The sequence below is a fragment of the Xenopus laevis genome, chromosome 2S, assembly GCF_017654675.1.
Source record: "Xenopus laevis strain J_2021 chromosome 2S, Xenopus_laevis_v10.1, whole genome shotgun sequence".
NCBI classification, from domain to species: Eukaryota; Metazoa; Chordata; class Amphibia; order Anura; family Pipidae; genus Xenopus; species Xenopus laevis.
The window spans coordinates 58,022,928-58,044,211 of NC_054374.1; positions in this window are offsets into that span (position 1 = coordinate 58,022,928).

Sequence of the window (21,284 nt, forward strand, 5' to 3'; positions counted from 1 at the left end):
TACAGTATCTAGAGGGACAAGACAGGGATGCCCACTTTTTCCCCTACTTTTCAATTTGGCATTGGACCCTCTCCTACGTCATTTTCTGAAAGATCCACGATTACCCGGGATATTGATTAACCACACCCAGTTAAAAGTTACAGCTTTTGCAGACGACATATTACTTTTCATACAGGCTCCGGCCTTGGAGATTCCGCACATACTCTCTATAATCCACAGATTTGGCCAAATAGCTGGCTTTCAAATTAACGCGGATAAATCTGAAGCGTTACTACTACGTGACACGACGAAACAAAACTGGCCTCCGGACTTCCCCTTTAAAAAGGCCACCCATTATATTAAATATTTAGGTATCAAAATACCAAAACATCATAAGGACACTTACCAACTAAATATTCGAGCTATCATTGACAAGATTCACCAAGATACTGTTTAATGGAAACATATCAATCTAACTTTTCTAGGTAGAATCCATTTTATTAAAATGATTCTATTTCCCAAACTTTTATATCCCATTCAAATGTTGCTATATTGTGTAAAGAAATCCGACCTGATGCGCTTACAGAAAATACTTCGTACATTTATATGGCAGAACAAACGTTCCCGGATTAGTCTCTATAAATTACATCTACCTAAAAATAGTGATGGGCGAATTTGCGGCATTTCGTCGAAAAATTTGCAAATTTTGCTTGAAATTCGTGAAACGGCGAAAAATTTGCTAAACGGGCGTTTTTTCAAAAAAAAATTTGACGCCGGCGAATTTTTGCCGTGAATTCTCGCAGGCGTTTCGCGAATTTATTCGCTGCCAGCGAATCGCGCAAATTCGCAGCGAATTTGCGCCTGACGAATAAATTCGCCCATCACTAACTAAAAACTTGGGGGGCGGGTCAATTTACCAAATATTAAAGAATATAATGAAACTGAATTGTTAAAATATGCCAGGGACTGGCTCGCAGATTGAAACTGGTTTACAACAATGGATCTAGATGGATCCCATTATTGTGGACTGACTCTAAACTATCTCCTACATTCCCTGCCCTCGGCCATTCCGCAACCTTTTAAAGACAATCCGCTCGTTCCCTAAGACTAAAGTCCCAACTTTCTCAGCAACACTCACCATATCTTACCTGGCTGGGCAATGCGAAATTTCCTATAGGCATGTCGAACCCAATCTTACAGGCCTGGAAAGGAGAAGGTTTATATATTGTACGTGATCTATTTAAAAACAACTTAGACTTGCTATCCCTGGCAGACTTAATTGAAAAATTTCCGTTTACCAAACCCTATCTTTTCCTCAGTATGCAATTATTACACTTTGCTAGAACTGTTATTCACGATATATGAGATAGGGGCTTTAGTCTTGCGATAGACACTCTTTGGAAAGACCAATGAACGTATTGTTCTACCTCCCAAATCTATAGCGTGATACGCACCAACATTGATGTAGACACTGTAGGGTCTCTTTGTTTAAATGGATGCTATCCATACCGCAAATGAACCCTTCGGACATTTTGAAACTCCACGTCCGAATGATGAAGTTGCTCCCAGCCAGTCGTTATCAGGAAATGACCATACAGATTCTCCACAATTCATACTTAACCCCCGAAAGACGTTATAAAATGGGTAATCTCCCCTCAGATAGTTGTACTCGATACCAAGCCCCCAAAGCAGATCTCTTGCACATGTTTTGGTATTGCCCTAAAATTTCAGACTTTTGGCTGGATGTCTCCTCCTACTGGACGCAGATGACAAACAAATTGATTCAACCTAATATAGAATGGGCATTGTTTAGCTCGGTGAAACTATATACAAACTTAATTAGAGAAGAGAAACACCTGGCGACCCGATTGGCAGCAGCATCTAGAAAGGCAATCTTACATCAATGGCTCTCTACAGACAGCCCATCCCTTTTACTTACCAAACAAAAGCTACATAATATCTTCCATATGGACAGGCTGGAGGTCACGGCCAAAAAAGAACAACAGGTAAACAAATTCTTCTCTGTTTGGGGCACTTACATCAATAGCCTCCCATATCCGCTTAAATATCTAACCACATATACTTTTCAAAACACTACTTGGTATGAATTAGAAACTCTTAGGGATACTCCACTATTACGGGAAACTTCTCAATATGTTCGAACTACTCTCTGTGGAAACGCGACAGTCCCATCCTCGCCCCCCAGGACTCAGCGAACTAACAGGCTTTTGGCCTCATATTTACGGTAACTGACCTTGACCTACAGAAATACTTTGATTTTCTTTTTTTCTTCTTATTTACCTTTCTATATCAGAGCATATACTTCCTGCTTATTTGTTTGTTTGTTTCTGGTTTGTCATTCTATTTCATTATAAATCTCATTTATGACACATGTGCATGTATCTATCTGTTATTCCACTTATTACCATTGGCCTCTGGTAGGCCCGAATGTTTTCATGATTGTACATGTCTGACTTTCAATAAAAACAATTTGGAAAAAAAAAATCATATGATGGGGTACTGTATTATACACAGGGGAGGAGGAGGCATATGGATTTATGGGTATGTCTTAATATGACTTAGCTTTTTTCACATATGAGTGACATCCTTGCCAGGGCAGGCACAAGGTAGTTTGGCACCCTAGGCAAGAGCTTCAATCAGTGCCCCCCCTGTCCTGCATTACCATTTCCCTCCTTACCATGATGGTTTTTAAATAAAGAGAGCAAGAAAGTGTACAACACTCTTTCATTTATATTACTGCCCTCATACCTGTGCAAGCAAGCTCAGCAGCCATCCATCATACTGCCCTCCTGCAGCCATCATATTGCCCCCAATCTTTACCTGTGCCAGCAGCAGCCAAAAAGAAATCTGATCACATCATATTGCCCCCAAGTATTTATGTACCTGTGCCAGCGCCCAGTCCAGCAGCAACAGCAAACATATGGGCTACAAATCTGTACCTGGCTGTGCCAGCTGGAAGCTTCACACTTTACAGTAATAGAAAGAATATCTTCAGTTCAGTGCAACTGTGCAAGGCTGAGAGCAGCGAGAGCGAGCCACACCAAGCAGGCCACCAGCTCTCTGCCTCTCTCTGTCACCCAACATATCAGTGACGTCATTGACGCGTGTACGGTGCACCACACAGAAGGAGCTATTACTTGCCGGCAAGAGGGAGAAGGGGAAGGAGATGGATTGCATCCAACTGGGTGACCATGATTACTGAAACAAATTATTAAATAAACGCTTGAAAAAAGTGTGCCCCTCAATGATGGTGTCCTAGACAGCCACCTACTCTGCCTACCCCTAGTTCTGGCCCTGATCACTGCAGTGAGCACCAACCATTTGTTTTTTTGGTGTGCTATTAATGTGGATATGGTCTTGCTGTAAAATGGGTGTGGTTTAAAGTGGGTGTGGTCTAAAACAGGGAGTGGCTAACACTGCCTTCAATTATCAGCCCTCCACCATGTAGATTGGAAAAATTCCGGCCCTCGGTACCATAGAAGTTGGACAGCACTGGTCTAGGAGATCTTGGTTCTCTTGGTGAGCGGGATGATTGGTACGTAATGGGGGTTGCCTCTATCCAGCGAAAGGTGTTCTCCGGTGATGTAAAGAAGTAGGCTCTGTGATCTTTTGCCCATTGCTGGATAATTCCTGCACAGAAGAGACGACTGAGTTATGGGATGCAGGTGAAAGGTTATCTCTCTTAGCTAAATGAGGTATGCAGGGTGAAAAACAGGATTTTTTTCCAGAGCTGTGCTCTGCTGCATCATACTCCATTTGCATCAGGCCACGCCCCCCGAAGAGTTGCTTCTTTTTTTTTTTAAATCTCTTTATTTTATCATTTTCTTTTAAAAGAAAAAAAACAAAAAATAAGAAGGGGGTACAGAAAACAGAAAAGGGGGTACAGAAAACAGAAAAGGGGAGGGTAATAAGAGCATGGCTAGTCACATATCATCTCCATAAAAACTATACATATAAACTATACAAATTTTAAAATAAACTATACAAAATCAGAGATAGTAAATATTAATGTGAAGGAGGACATAGTAGAACAAATTAAACAAAATTTTCCATTCAAATTGTCAAATACGACCATTAAATATCTAGGAGTAAACATAAGAGGAGATTTGGAGAAGGCTTACCAAGACAATTATGTATCTTTATTATCTACCATACAAAAGACAATAGACAATTGGAAAAATATGAAGATATCTTGGTTTGGGAGAATACAAGTGATAAAGTGTTACCAATAGATGTACCACAAACCTTATTTAATACTCTGAAAACTATGTTTATAAGGTTTATATAGAATGGGAAAAAATCGAGGATTAAATATAAAATATTAACAGACCCTAAAGAAAAAGGAGGGTTGGGGGTTCCAGATCCTTATTTATATTTTGTAGCCATACGTCTGGTTAGAACTTTGAACTGGACAACAAGAAAAGAAAAAAAAGAATGGAGTTATTTAGAAGATTGGTGCCAATTCCCATTAGAAAATGCATTATGGGTTGATAATTGGGCAAAGTATAAGATATTAGAACAACATCGGTTAATAAGAACTACTCTTAAAGTATGGCATAAGAATAAAATCAGTTATGAATTTGACAAGAGAGCCTTACGTGTTACAATCATTTACGCAAAACCCAAACTTCCCTCCAAGCATGGAAAGGGGAGCATATGCAAGGTGGGGGATGTGGAAGGATAGATACACTAAAATACGGGATTTTATAAGGGTGGGGGGGGGTACAGGAGATACAAGAGAGATGGGGAAAACACCATCAGATTCAGAAATTATAAAACCTTTATCAAAAGTATATAATATTAAATAAAGATGAATTTACGCCTCTTGGGAGAAAGAACTGGGAATGGATATTTCAGAACAGATCTGGATAAAAATATTTAAACATGGGAACAAGATGGCTAAGGCCTCAAAAATAAAAGAAGCGATCTATAAAATGGTGACCAGATGGCATTACACACCTGCAAAGCTTAAAAAGATGTACCCTCAAATTTCTAATGTGTGTTGGAGATGTAATAAAAGCGAGGGTACACACATACATATTTGGATATCCTGCCCAGTCCTGAAAGAATTCTGGACCCAAGTGTTAGAAAGTATATATCAAATAACATCAATTAGAATTCAAAGGGAGGAGTATGCAATCTTACTGTTGAATATTAATATAGAGAACGCTAAGATGCTAGCAGACTCACTGACCTTTCATTTAGTACAAATAGCGATTTCACTTATTCCTAGAAAATGGATATCTAAGGAACCACCTTCCTTTAATGAGTGGATGAGAGCTCTGGAAGAAATTAGACAGTTAGAGGAATTAACACACATTTATCATAATAGTAGTGCAATATATTGGAGGATATGGTCCCCCTGGCACAGATTTACTGAAAGAATGGTTTAAGTAATGGAAGGATTAAGTAACAACTTTACAATTAAAGATACGCGAAGATATGTTTATCTATACGTACATATATGTCTGTATATATGAAGGAAAGATTGGCTATGTTAATGTGAAGTCGTATAGGAGAGATGGAGATGATATGTGACTACCCATGCTCTTATTACCCTCCCGTTTTCTGTTTTCTGTACCCCCTTTTTGTTTTTTTGTTTTTATCTTTTAAAAGAAAATGGTAAAATAAAGAGTTGCTTTTTAGTCAGTATCACATTAAAGGGATGTAAGGAGCTCTCACCCTGGTGGTCCACTAGGCGCAGCGAGATTTAAAGGTATTTAAAGGGACCTTTTGTTAAAACTCATTGCCCGTTGTTGGTTCTACTTAGTAGTTTCCTGGGTGCGATTCGTGCATTATCTGATTCCTGTTTTTACTGTTGCCTGCCTGACTATTCTGAATTCTGTGATCCTCACCCTTGCCTGTCTGACTATTCTGAACTCTATAATCCTGACCTGTGTCTGCCTGACCATTCTGGAAGATCGTCCGGTTTTGACCCTTGCCCGCCTGACTATCCTTGAATGCTGCCCGCACCAACCACTGCCTCCACTGCCTGTCTGACCTTGCTTGAACGCCGCCTGCACCAACAACTGTAGGTTGACATGCTTTAGTTCCATATTCACTTTCACCCTCTTGGGCGGTCCTTCTCAATCCATACATTGCAACTACAGGAGAGGGGCTATTTACAAAAACATGTACCCTCATGTAGTAGTCTGTCACCTTATCATTAAGGTCATTGTTATGATGCCACATGAATTGGAGGTAGTTCCTGCTATCCTCACGGACAATTAAACGGTGAAACTTCTGTAACTGATGAGAAAAAGGCTGTTGTTCAAGTTGGGTCTAGTGAGGAGAACATTGTTCATTGAGAGACCTTTGTATTGAGCACTAGACTCGAACACTACCCTATTCTGACCTGGGTTTTCAGGGTGGTAGACACCCTCACCACAAAGGACCGGAGCTACCAGCATTCTTCTCGTTCCCTTAATGATGGTGCAGGTTCAGCATGGTTATTGTGAAACACCTTTCGCATGAAGGCAAAGAATTGTTCTTTCATTTCTGGTTTCCTGTCCATGGTGAATTTCAATGATACAAACTTGGAGATTTTGTGTTGCTTGTTATTAGGCAAATGTTGCCTTGGAGTGTGGAAAGGTAGAGGTGCCAACCAGGAGTTATCTTGAAATAATTCTTTGTTCATAGTTTTGAGGAATGCTTTGGGGAGAAGTGTTTGAAGGTAGCACTGGAGAGGTTTGTGGTGAAGGTCTGACACATGTTTATCACTGTTACATTCTAAACATTTAATAACAGCTGTGCAGTCCTTGGCAAGATGTTCCACAGAGGCACAGCACTTGTAGCAGATTCCAAATTTCTTTAAGAGTTCCTTGAGTTCCTGCAGTGGTTTTGCTCTGAAGCCACAACACTTGCGTCCTGTGGATAGGGCATTGTCGATTTAGGTTTTCAATTCTCTGATCGCCTTTGCTGGGAGAAGTAATTGCAGGAACAACATCTGTTTTTATAACAGACAAGGGACCTCTGTGATCCCTGTAATTGGAGCGTGTATGATTTGGTGAAGGAAGACTAGGAAAACTTGACTCACCAAATATGAAGCTTGGATCATTCTTCATCCTTGCAATCCTTTTGATGAAGTCACAGAAGAATGTAAATGGTGGGAAAGACACTTGGTTTTTCTCTTTATGTTTTGAACCTTTTGTTACCCACTTTTCTTAAATGCCGTATGGCAGCTTTGCTACTATTGGTTTAACATCATGAGCGGTGTGCAGATAGACGAGATCTGGCAAGCAAGCATCCGTTTTTGCCAGTTGAAGTTCAAGCAAGAGGTCACTCAGGTCTTGAAACTTTTCCTGTCTTTTCCAGTTATTTTTGGAAAATTTTGTAGTCTTTTAAATAAAGCACTTTCAATAGCTTCTGGACTGTTCCAGGCGTTCCCATGTAGCTGTGAGACCTGCAGCTACATTGCCAGTGTAAACAGATTTCAGAGTCCTAATGTGTTTTGAAGACTGTGGTCCAAGCCACTGAATCAGTAGATCAAATTCTTGTCCGGCTGTAATGCCAACATCTGCTATGGTGGCCTCAAATGTAATCTTCCAGCCCCTGTAGGTTTCTGGTTCTGGAAAGACTGACTAGGAAGGTAGGTAGGAAGGAAGGTGCTGGTGAGTTTGTGGTGAGCCATGAACTTCTGATATTTCAGTTCTCTCAGGCTTTGGGCAAGGAGCTGCAATCTGAGGAAAGCCAGCCCTGTCTGGCATATTAGTGTTGAATGAGTGCCTGCTATTTTGGCTCAAGACGTAGTCCTCAATGCGTTTGATTGAGTCCTCTGTGTCCGTCAGACTGACACTGTCTCTATCAATCTCTTTAGCAGCTTGTTATAAAACTTTCAGTCTAGCCAACGCTGCTGCCTGGTCACATTCTTTTTGCAAGATCTCCATTTCTGCTTTAATGGTAGCACACTTTCTAGCAAAATCAGCCTTTATTTTAGCAGTTTCTAAATCAGCACAAGCTTTGAGTAGTTGCTTGCTGAGTGTAGAACACCTTGAATGTGAAGATCTGGAAGACTTTTTTGTGTGTCTAGAAGATGCAGAAACATGAGATGTGGCTTCAACTTGATGTGTGATTTTAGCTTGAGCCTTCACCTTGGTCTCTTGTACTAGGCTAAATCTTTGCTCATTGAGGTAATTGGATCTACTTAACTCTTCTAGGGAATCATCTGTGCTGTTGCTCTTTAAGAAAGATGAATATTTAATACTCAGTCTCTGATAACGTTCAAAGGTAATATTGAGACCTTTGAGAGAACCCTCTAGATGCAGTACTTCCTGGTCAGGTTCACTAACCACAGACATGCAGTGTACTGTTTTGTTCCATAGCTCATTGAGATTATCTGAGAGTTGCTCTTTAGTAACTTCAAAATGTTCCTTTAGTTTAGGAGTAGGTTTGAACATCCTTCTGGATCTGACACTTTGTTCTGGAAAGGTGGAGCTGTATTGTACCCCAGTGAGCTGTGGTTCTTGATACACATTTTCTAAAGTATCTTTAACAGAAGCCATATGTAATAAAAATACCTTGCCCTGGTAGTCTAGTGGTGCGGCGGGGACGCCCGCCACGCCGCTCCTCTTCCCTCTGTGTGCCGGTTTCTTAGTGTGCACACGGCGCGCACTCCTGTAATTTATAGGCGCATGCGCGCTGGCGTGATTACGTCAGCGCGCAGTGGCGCAAAGTTTAACTGTATTTAAAGTGACAGTTTTTCTGGAATCTTTGCCCGTGATAGGATTGTATTTCCTGGTGCTCCTGAGCCTTGTGCTAATCTGTCTGCTATCTTCTGAACCTGTTTTGACCCCTGCCTGGCTATTTTGACTATTCTTACTTCTGGATCCTGACCTTTGCCTGCTTTCGACAACGCTTCTGTTTAACCCCTTGTTTGATCACCCGGTTTTGACCCTTCGCCTGTTTGACGATCCTTGCTATCTGCCTGCCTCGACCCAGCCTGCCTGACTACAATTCTGCCTAATCCTTTTATACCGTGACCTTCGACCCAAATAGACTCTGCTAACAGCCGTGCCCCTTTGCTAGCCAGAACATCTCGCCTTGTACCCCTCGTTAAGTCCAGGTGGCACCCAAGTAAGCTGAGGGCTCCTCCCGAAGCCCAACAGTGGTCACACTACTGGTGAAGCCGAGACCAGGGTACTTGGCACTTGTTCTGGTACTGGGTGCCGGCCGTGACACCATAGAGCCTGACTGGGACATAATGAAGCAATGACTGCACTGGTTGCAGGATTTTCCATGTAAAGTCTTTGTGACACACAGTTAAGAGCAGAGGAGAGGCAGGTGCTGAGCAGACAGGAAGATTACAGAAAGTTCAATGCAGGATATATCCCACTTGTGTCTCTATGGAGAATACGTATAGCATTATTGTGTGAACAGTGGTATGTAGAGAAGGTCTTCCTGACTGAAGCAGATCTGTACATGTAATTATTCACACTGGATGCTGATAAATCCTGTTGAGAGGACACTGGAGTGTGCAGATATACAGCTGATGCTGATGGCTGGCTGCTCCTTACTAGCTCAGAAATAACACAAAGCTGTCCCAATTTGATCTTGGCTGGCAATTATATTCTCTGACTGTTCTGTTTCAACCCACTGTCCTTAGTGATAGTTCCCTTAGATCTGGGCCAGGACCTTTACCTTTACACGACTCACTGTTATTAGCAGATCTCCACAGACAGTTGAACTCAACCGGACTGACACAAGCATGCAGATCTTGCTGAAGTTTATTACAAAACTGATGAAAACCCTTCCATGCATTAATCAGACCAATAGGTCAGAGAATATTTCATTAACCAGCGTTGGATAGTCAGTTGAAGAACACATAAATGGCTGCTAACTGAATACTAGAAAAACTATTGAAGAGGGGAGGGGGTTAAGGGTCACAGCAGCTTACTGGACTACAGGGAGAGGTGAAGGACAAATATAACAAAATGCAGCTACAATGCAAACTAAGATAAATGACAAGGTTGTGTGTAACATAACAGAGGGTTCCTCCGGAAGTAAAAGGCAGCTGTTTAAGGCAGAAGCAAGAGCCAAGACCAGGGAGCCTAACACTGGTTCTGGATTTATGGTGCCGATCGTGAGAAGCAGTCGATTTTGCGGAAATGCATTATCACAGTTTCCGGTTTTTACTATCGTTTTTAGCGGAAACTGTTAACGCTCTTTTTTCACAAATCATGTCGCAAATTAACACGCAATATTCTACCTACACCTAGAATTGCTTAAATACAATATACATCAGAGTTCATAATTTTTAAATTATTTTACTGTAAAAAATTAGTTACCCTCTAAAGGTCAACGATGCCTAAGATTTCCCACATCTTCTAATAGTTCATACAATGTCAAAAATAGCCCACATCTAAAAATATATGTTTGTAACATCCATCATCCACAACAATCCAAACAAACATACTGTATATTGTACTTACTTATTTAGAACATTTACTGGCCGTGGTTATTTTTTTTTTTTTCCACTGATTTAACCCTTTAAGTGCCAGCAGAATTTCACATTTTGGTTACGCGAAATGCCAGCGGTTTTTGAAACATTTGTGCTCTCTCACTTTAGGGGCATTTTTTGAGGGGAAACCTATAGTTTACCTAGGAAAACTATACATAGTTTTTTTTGGGAGAAACTGAGCTTTCTAAATCTGCCTGAGTTTTCATGTATTTCCACCTCTGCAAAAAGATTTATAGCTCTAAATACAAAAATAAATGAAAAATTTATATTTTTCACAATATATGTATTTATACCAGAAAAATGTTTAATTTTACGCATGGAAATCCAATTGATTTGGAAAGCCTCATGTCTCTTGAACATGCCAATACCTGATATGTATAGTTTTAGGGAGATTTAGAACTTCTGTACAGCAAAAACTCCCGGCAGTATATTACAGAATTTTGAAAGCAACAAGGCAGAAAATGGCATACTTTAGATTCCAAGGCCAAAAAATCCTGAAACATTAGGTTTACCCCAGAAAACCATATATTTTTGAAAAGTACACATTCTACTGATTCCAAAATGGGTAACTATGTCTCTCTACTCCTAACTACCAAACAGCAAAGCTTGTCTGAACGTAGCGGTTTTTATAAAAATGTATCAAAATTTTGAAAAATCCCTTCAAAGGATTTATTTTGCTGCTCCGCATATTCCACACTGTATGAGGTACCAAGAAAAAGCACCCTGAATATGATTGCCAGGAGTCCACTTAACAGTTTGGGAAGTTTTAAGTTCATTTTCTTTGCTAAAAATCGATTTTTCTTTTGACCCTGAAGGTGAGTGATTCCTAGCCCAGTTCCCTTCACTTGCTCTGGGCTACAAACTCACTGTTAGATCCCCTTCCCCTCCCCCGCACCTGGGTGTCAGTTTCATTTGCATTTTGCTGTTGTTTCAGCACAAATTGTTTACTTTTTGTACAGATTGAGTGGGGATTTTGATTTTGCACTCAGTTCTGTGAGGAGAGAAAGATAAAGGGAGAAGGATTTAATATAAGTATACATATAAAATCTTTTCCAGCAGCAGCAGTGCAGCTCCCAGGCACCTGCTCACATTAACCCTCTCCCTGCCACAGCTTCTCAACTTTAAAACTTACTTTTTTGTGGATCAATAGTATAAAGCTTTCTTTTTGTGTGGTGTTTTGTAAAATAAAGGGAGGGAATAAAAAGGAAAGTTATAAAAAAACATCTCTGGGTTCTAAAGCAAAAGGACCTGAAAAACCCAGCTGTAGCTCTGCAAGGAAACACCAGTAAGAGCCCATGTCAAAAAGCCCCATTGCCTCTACTTCTGCTGCTGCATCCAATGTGACCCCTGCTAAAACATTTGCACAGGCGCTAGGTACTGGCAGCAACCCTAGCCAAGTCACTGCTGGGGTAGAGAAGCTTAAAAGGAAGCATGGGGTCAGATGCCTAATGTCAAGCACTCATGGCATAGAGGCTTTTATAAAGGCTGCAGCTGAAGTGGTGGACCACTCTGCAGTAGTGGCAGCAAGTAAAATGTATGGGAAAGCTATAATCTTTGCCCGTATGCTAACTGCAGTGCATGCTCTGGTACAGAGGGGTATCACAGTGGGAGGGAGTTATGTCCCTGTAGAACCCCTAGAAGGATTGGGCACAAGGGTGGTTTTATCTAATGTGCCCCCCTTCCTGCAAGACCACTTATTGTACCCCCACCTGCAAGCCCTTGGGGAGTTAAAATCAAATATGTCTAGAATTCCCCTGGTATGTAAGGAAAGCAGACTGAGGCACGTCCTTTCCTTTAAAAGGCACCTTGGGGGCAAGACACTATTGAGGGGTCTTTCGGGGTTCCATTTCAAGGGGTGCTGCATAAAAATTTTTACAGCACAGAGGAAGTGAGGTGCTTCCTTTGCAAGAACCTGGGGCACACTCGCCAGAGTTGCCCCAAAGGGCATATTAAGACCACAGCCCCTGTTCCTGCCCCCAGTGCCTTATAAAAAAAACATCTTATCCTGCTGGGACTATTTCAGCAGGGTCCTCAAAGGGGATATCTCCTTCACTAAAGAACCTAAAGGTGGCTGTTACACAATCCACCTCTACAACATCCAAACCTCCTCCTTCTTCACTGAAGATATCTAAGGCTGCAGCATGTCTTACAATTGCGGCAAAAGAGAAGGGGGAAAAACATGTCAAAGCTTCCCCCAGGGCCACAGTTCTTCCTACCATAAAAAATTGTACCCCTGTTATTGGCACCCCTGAGGGTGTGGGGGTACCCATGATTGCAACACCTGTTGGGGTTGGAGCAGATAGTGGTCTTTCCTCTTCAGATGCCAAGAAAAAGAGGAAATTTAAATCAAACTGGCTGGTACCTGAGGAATGGGCATCAGTGGTGAATGATGGAGCACCCCCCATCCAAGGGTAAAAAGGGCAGCAAAACATCTGCTCCTCATGTGGTGACATTGCCTGGCCCAACTGTTGGTCACGATCAACCGATGTCAGACCATGCACTCTTGCTCCAGAACAGGTGGGGAATAATGAGGTTAATGGTCTGCATGGCCTTGAACATGGTAGTGTTGGTCTCCCCACAGAGTCAGGGGTGCAGTATCTGCCTCAAAATCATTTGGAAGATCCTCCCTTGGAGTGTAAAGAGACACCTAATATGACTCCTGCAGAGTGGGCAGTCAGTGTTCCTGAAGTGCTGAGATTTGGGAACTACAACCAGCCTCAGTTTTTAGTGCTCAGTTTTTTAGGGTATTTCACTCCAGGAGGGGGAGAATATTGGGCTAACCCCCATACAGGACCCTGCAGATGAAACTGCTGGGAAGGATGGTGAGGGTGGAGTTGTAAATACGGAGGAGGGTAGCCAGACAAACTCTACTGTTCATGCTAAAATCTCTCCTCACTTGCCTTCCACTGACTCAAATGTTATTGCCATCCAGAAAGCACAGGAGGCAGTGGAGAGGGCAGAGGCTAACCATCAAGCCTCCAAAGCTCTACCTGTTGCTGAGGAGCTAATTAGTTCTGTTGCTCCTGTGTCAAACATTTCCAAATGTGTTTCGAGTGAAGTTGAGGGAACACCTGAGCCATTGCAGGATCTCCAGAAAAGTGATTTTGATCCTTTTCCTGTAACAACTTGTGGAGAGATTCTCAAAGCTCTAGTGGAGAGGGGAGATTATCAATCCCTTAGCCAGGAAGAGCTCATGGATGAGGGGAACATCGAAGAGGAGGTTGACATAGGAGTGGCAAATCCTTCTAACCCAATCATCCCTGCTGAGGAACTCAAAAAGTTTCTTGAGAGCACCCTTGGTGTTAAATTAGAGAAGACGCTACACATGGCTCTGGAGAAATGGCATGATTTGAGTTTTATCAATTCTGTGAGACAATACATTAAGGTCATAAAAGAGGCCAAGAACTATGGAACAGCGGAGTATCTCCGTATAATGAAGTTTCACAAAAAATGTTTGTCTCATCAGACCTTGATGAAGGTTAAAGCACTTCCTAAGACTCAGTCAGGGCCTTGAGTATAAGCACACTTAATACTAATGGCTGTTGGAATCCTTTCCGAATGTTCCAGGTACTCTCCTTTCTTCGTCAAGGAGGGTACTCTTTGAGTTTCCTCCAAGAGACCCACACCAATCCAGAGCTTGAAGCAAGCTGGAATCTAGAGTGGAAGGGAAGGGTCTTTTTTAATCACCTCACTTGGACATCATGTGGGGTGGTGACCCTTTTCTCATATTCCTTCCAGCCAGAGGTCCTGAGTACATCCCTGGCCGTCTATTGCATCTTCGGGTCTGGGAGTCATGTAGAACATATAATCTAATGAATGTGTATGCTCCTACTACCGGACCAGAGAGGGCACGGTTCTTTGAACGTTTCTCAGCCTACATGGAGACAATTGACTCTGACAAAGCCTTGATTATAGGGGGTAATTTTAATTACACCCTTGATGCTCGAGATTGCAATGTACCCAAGAAAAGGGACTCGTCTGAGTCCGTTTTGCGAGAACTCATTGCTCATTTCTCCTAAGTTGATGTCTGGAGAGAACAGAACCCAGAGACGGTTGCCTTTACCTATGTCAGGGTGAGAGATGGTCATGTTTCTCAATCCCGGATTGATAGGATATATATATATCGAGCCATCTCATGTCACGAGCACAGTCGAGCACCTTTAGATTGGCACCATTCTCAGACCATAATTGTGTATCCCTGAGAATGTCAATCGCACCATCTCTGCCAAAAGCTGCTTACTGGCATTTTAACAACAGTTTATTAGAAGATGAGGGTTTTGCAAAGTCAGTCCGGGATACATGGAGAGGCTGGAGGACCTTTCAGGATGAATTTGCCACATTGAACCAGTGGTGGGATATAGGCAAGGTTCACCTAAAGCTCTTGTGTCAAGAGTATACCAAAAGTGTGAGCGGGCAGCGCAATGCAGAGATTGCGGCACTGTATGGGGAGGTGCTTGATCTTGAGCAAAGGCTATCAGGCTCTGAAAACCAAGCCCTTCGGTGTGAATACCTAGAAAGGAAAGAAGCGCTGCATAACATGGAACAACGACAGGCTCGTGGTGCCTTTGTGCGAAGCCGGATGCAGTTACTTTGTGATATGGATCGTGGTTCGCGATTCTTCTATGCTCTGGAGAAGAAGAAGGGGAACCGAAAACAAATCACATGCCTTTTTGCAGAGGATATAACCCTCTTGAGGATCCGGAGGCTATCCGGGACAGAGCCCGGTCCTTCTATCAAAACCTTTTTTCTCCAGATCCCATCTCTCCAGATGCCTGTGATGAGCTATGGGATGGGCTTCCAGTGGTCAGTGAGAGGAGAAAAGAGAAGTTGGAAACACCAATCACTCTAGATGAACTCTCTCAAGCACTCCGTTTAATGCCCAACAATAAATCTCCCGGGCTTGACGGACTGACCATAGAGTTCTTCCAGTTCTTCTGGGATACTCTGGGCCCTGATTTCCATAGGGTCCTAACTGAGGCCTTCAAGAAAGGTGAGTTGCCACTTTCGTGTCTTCGAGCAGTGTTATCACTACTTCCTAAGAAGGTGAATCTCCATCTTATTAAGGACTGGAGACCAGTCTCACTGCTCAGCACAGACTATAAGATCGTAGCCAAAGCTATCTCACTCAGGCTCAAATCTGTGCTGGCAGAGGTGATTCATCCCAACCAGTCCTATACAGTCCCCGGTCGGACAATTTTTGATAATGTCTTTTTAATCCGAGACTTACTACATTTTGCGAGAAGGACTGGTCTATCTCTTGCTTTTCTCTCTCTGGATCAAGAGAAGGCATTTGACAGGGTGGATCACCAATATCTTATAGGCACTCTGCAAGCCTATAGCTTTGGCCCACAGTTTGTGGGCTAGCTGAAAACAATGTATGCCTCTGCAGAGTGTTTAATTAAAATCAACTGGTCTCAGACTGCACCTCTGGCCTTTGGATGAGGAGTTCGGCAAGGATGCCCCTTGTCGGGACAACTATACTCGCTGGCCATTGAGCCCTTCCTGTGTCTCTTAAGGAAAAGGCTCATGGAACTGGTGCTCAAAGAACCCGACATGAGGGTGGTTCTCTCAGCCTACGCTGATGATGTAATTCTTGTGGCCCAGGACCTAGTTGATCTTGAGCAGGCACAAGAGTGTCAAGAAGTCTATGCTGTTGCCTCATCTGCCCGGATCAACTGGTCCAAGAGCTCAGGCCTTCTGGAGGGTTCTCTACAGGTAGATTTCCTGCCTCCTGCTTTTTGTGACATCTCGTGGGAGAGTAATATCATTAAATATTTAGGCGTCTACCTATCAGCTGAGGAGTATCCTGTCTCACAGAATTTCATTGAACTTGAGGAGCGTGTTCTAACCCGCCTTGGAAAGTGGAAGGGTTTTGCTAAAGTACTTTCTATGAGGGGGAGGGCTTTGGTGATTAATCAGCTGGTAGCCTCTCAGATCTGGTACCGGCTGATATGTCTTAGCCCAACCCAAGAATTCATTGCTAAGATCCAGAGAAGGTTACTAGACTTTCTCTGGATAGGAAAGCATTGGGTTTCTGCAGGTGTCTCAAGCCTCCCATTGAAAGAGGGAGGGCAGGGAGTAGTGTGTATACGTTCTCAAGTACACACCTTCCGTCTCCAGCAAATACAGAGATACTTGTATGCAGATCCTTCTCCACAGTGGTGTACTCTAGCATCGAGTTTTTATCGCCAGGTATGAAATATGGGATATGACCGGCAATTGTTTATCATTGAACCCGAGGGTTTCCTAAGTATCCTTTCAACCCTGCCGGCTTACTACCAAGACACTCTAAAGACCTGGAGCATGGTCTCCGTGTTAAGGCAAGGAGCCATTGAAGGGGAAGACATTCTAAATAAGCCCCTACTTTACAATCCATCTTTTAAGACTAGGATTTTGGAATCCATCAAAATCCGCCGTCGCCTTTGCCAGGCTCAGTTAACCAGAGTTGGAGATCTCCTGGATTTTGAGAAATCAGATTGGGTGGACTCTCAAGCAGTTATGCAACGCATGGGATTCCTCACCACTAGGGTTCCACACCGTCTGCTCAAGGAAATCAAGAACACAATCTCTGCTGATTCTCACACCTTCATTGATGGGGTTTTACATGCTGGAGAGCCACGTCCACCTTGGAACTCCTCACCTCCAGACATAATAATAGCACCTAAAACCTGTCAATCCCCCCAAGCACCTCCTTCCCCCAACTTGAGCCAGTTGGAGAATTTTCCATTGATACGCTTTTGTGATATAACAAGAAAGCTGTTGTACTCTCTAATGCTTCACACCGTACACTTCCTTACCCTCATCTCCCGCTATGATACCATCTGGAGAAGTGTGCTTAATGAGGGTGAAAGACCTCAGTGGTGAGCTCTTTATTCCAGTTTGGTGCCTAGACCCACTGGAGACTTGAGTTGGAAAGTGCTGCATGGTGCATTGAGCACGGGAGAGTATTTAGCTCGTTTTACAGACTCCCCAGCTGCTTGTCCATTCTGCGGCAAAGGAGAGTCTGTGTTTCATGCTTATTTTACGTGTGCCAGACTGCAAACTCTATTGGCTCTTTTGAGGAAGCTTTACCTGCAGTTCTGGTTGCACTTTTCGCCTTATGTTTTTATTTTTGGACGCCTAGTATCCTGGGACAATCAAGAGAAAGACCTTCTCTCAAACTTGCTCCTGGCTTTAACTAAATTAGTCATCCATAGATCTAGAAAGCAATGTTTGGAAGGTGGGAATCCTCTGCCAGCAGAGGTCTTGTTCCGAGTGCTGGTGCTTTCCCGCATCCTAGCAGAGTACACCCAAGCAGTGTTTACTGGTTGATGGAAAGAATTTGCTGACCAGTGGGCAATAGATGGGGTACTTTGCTCAGTATCCCCAGACCTGGTTTCTGTTCAGACAATCCTCACACTCCATATTTAAGTGCACTTTAAAATATGAAGGGGGACAGTTGTATTTTAATCAGTTAATTATCTCCTTTGAGATGTGATTAACTTTGGTGAGCAATCAATCACTCACCTACAATTTGAATAATATATCAGCTAATGAAAAATCAACACATTGACTGCTTTTTTTGTGGGGTAAAATATAGGTTTACCCCCCAAAACCATATATTTTTGTGAAGTACACATTCTACTGAATCTAGTGGGTACCCATGCTTTTCTGCTCCAAACTACTGAGTCGCAAGGCTTTCTCAAAATTGGCGGTTTAGGTGAAATATCTGAAAATTGCCTCAAAGCTTCAACTTTCCAGCATTATATCGCCTGTGTATCACTACATACCAAGAAAAAGCACCCTAAATATGGTTGCCTGGGGTCCTCCAAACAATTCGGTGCCCATTGTGCATAGGTTTACCAAAGTATCTGGCATTTAGAGGCCCCAAAATGAAGTTAGCGCATACAAATAGTCCTGTGGGTAATTTCAGCTAATGAAAAATCAACACATTGACTGCATTTTTTGTAGGGTAAAAACACAGAAATATAGGTTTACTCCCCAAATCCATATATTTTTAGAAAGTACACATTCTACCAAATCTAAAATGGGTACCCATGCCTTTCTGCTCCAAACTACTGAGTCGCAAGGCTTTCTCAAAATTGGCTGTTTTGGTGAAATATATTTTAAAATTACCTCAAAGCTTCAACTTTCCAGCATTATATCGCCCGTGTATCACTACATACCAAGAAAAAGCACCCTAAATATGGTTTCCAGGGGTCCTCCAAACAGTTAGGTGCCCATTGTGCATAGGTTTACCAAAGTATCTGGCATTTAGAGGCCCCAAAATGAAGTTAGCGCATACAAATAGTACTGTGGGTAACTTCAGCTAATAAAAAATCAACACATGACTGCATTTTTTGTGGGGTAAAAACACAGAAATTTATGTTTACCCCCCAAAACCATATATTTTTGGAAAGTACACATTCTACCGAATCTAAAATGGGTACCCATGCCTTTCTGCTCCAAACGACTGAGTCGCAAGGCTTTCTCAAAATTGTCGGTTTTGGTGAAATATTTGAAAATTGCCTCAAAGCTTCAACTTTCCAGCATCATAATTTCCATGTATCATTACCAGCATAAAGCATCCTAAATAGGAGCATGGGGGTTTACTAAACAGCTTGATGTGCAAAATGCCAAACTAGGTGGCATACAGAGACCCCCAAGTACAAATAGTGCATATGAATTTTCATGTATGTCACTCTGGCTACCTCAATTTAAGCACCTGGTATGTGTATTATGTGACATAAGACCCCCTAACAGTACAGAGACCCTAGAAAACCATATATTTTCAGAAAGTACACATTCTGACTAATCCAATATGGGTAACGGTTTTTATCAAATTTCTGAAAATTGTCACAAAGCTTGAATTTTACCCCATTATATGCCCCACATTTCGTAAAGTATCATCATGAAACATCCTAAATATGAGCGCCAGGGGTCTACTGAACACTTTGATGACCAATATGCATAGATATACCAAACTATGTGGCGCACGGAGACGCCCAAATGACAATAGTGTATATACATTTTCACGGCTGACGCGCTGGCTGCTGCAATATATGCACCCCGGTATGTGTATTATGTGACTTAAGACCCCCTAACAGAACAGATACCCTAGAAAACCATATATTTTCAGAAAGTACACATTCTGACTAATCCAATATGGGTAAACATGTGTTTCTACTGCAAACTGCCAAACTGTAAAGGAATGCTGAACGTAACGGTTTTTATAAAAATTCTGAAAATCTTCACAAAGCTTGAATTTTACCCCATTGTATGCCCCACATTTCATAACGTATCAGCATGAAACATCCTAAATATGAGCGCCAGGGGTCTACTGAACACTTTGATGCCCAATATGCATAGATATACCAAACTATGTGGCGCACGGAGACGCTCAAATGGATATATAGTAGATACAATTTACAAGGTAAAACAAAATAAGAAAGAAAAATGGCTAAAAATGCACCAAAATTCCCAAAATTGCAGTATAATAACCGAAATAACATACAAAAGGTATTGCACAGTACGGTTAGCAAATACGCTATTCATAATGGCAATAAAACATTTTTTTAGACAAAAAAGAGACGATGCGATAAGGAAAAAAACCAAAAAGCCACAAAACCATGTATGTGCGTGTGCGCGTGTACAATTGATAAATTACATGTTATGTGCGCGTGTGTGCGTGTGCACGTGTGTGTGAGTGCAGTGAGTGTGAGTGACCCCCCTGATCCCCAAAATGTATGTGTAAGTGTGTGTAAGTGTGAATCTAAGGGGCCCATTCACTAAGCTCGAGTGAAGGAATAGAGGAAAATAACTTTGATTTTCGAATGTTTTTTTTGGCTAATTCGACCATCGAGGGGCAGGGGATCGTGTAGGAATGGAGCAAGCGGCTCTAACAGCCGATCCTCCGCTCTCAAACCCGGAAGTGCTGCAGATCGTAGAATCTACAATCTGTGGCACTTTGGTCCTTTGATCCACAGATCGTAGATTCTAAGATCTGTGGCACTTAAAGGGTTAAACTGAAAAAAGAATTAGGCTGCTTCTGAATGTGCATTTATAGGGTCAAGTCACCCTGTTTAATGAAAAATATGTAATGATTATTTCAACATAATGTAATGTTTACAAGATCGGTCATGGATCCTACCATAACACATTTTTGTGGTGTCAGGAATTTTTTTCTTCTAAAAAGTTTGTGTTCATTTCTATGACATGAAAATGTCTTAAAGTAAAGAAAATATAATGCACTGTTGTGCTGTACTGGAAAAACTAGTATGTTTGCTTTAGAAACACAACTGTAGTTTATATAAACAAGCTGCTGTAGCAATGGGGGAACACATATGAACATTCCACACATTAAGTCATTGAGTCATATTTTTTCTTAACCAAAAAAATAAAAAACATGGTCTAAATATAACGTAAAGGTCAAACAACTATTGAAGATGTGTGGTAGTATGTCTGTCTCAGCACAGCACACAACACAACTAAGAGGCACATATTTCAAAGTTTGAATTTTGAATTCATGCATGTTTTTAAAAACTCCCCTAAACTCCCATAAATTTGAAATTCGACCAATCAAAATGTATGAAAAAAATTAAATTTTTAAAATTTGGATGATTTAAATCAACCTGAAAACTCAAATTGAATTCGATTTGAATTTAAAAAATTTGATTTGAGTTTTTTCTCTCCGAAAAAAAATTGAATGTCAAGAAGGCTGCAAATAACTCCAAACTAATCCCTGGAACTATCCCATTGACCCAAACAGCAATTTTGCAAGTTTAATGTGGCGAATAGTCAAATTTGACTATGATAAATCTCGAAAATCAAATTAAAATTTTTTAGAAAT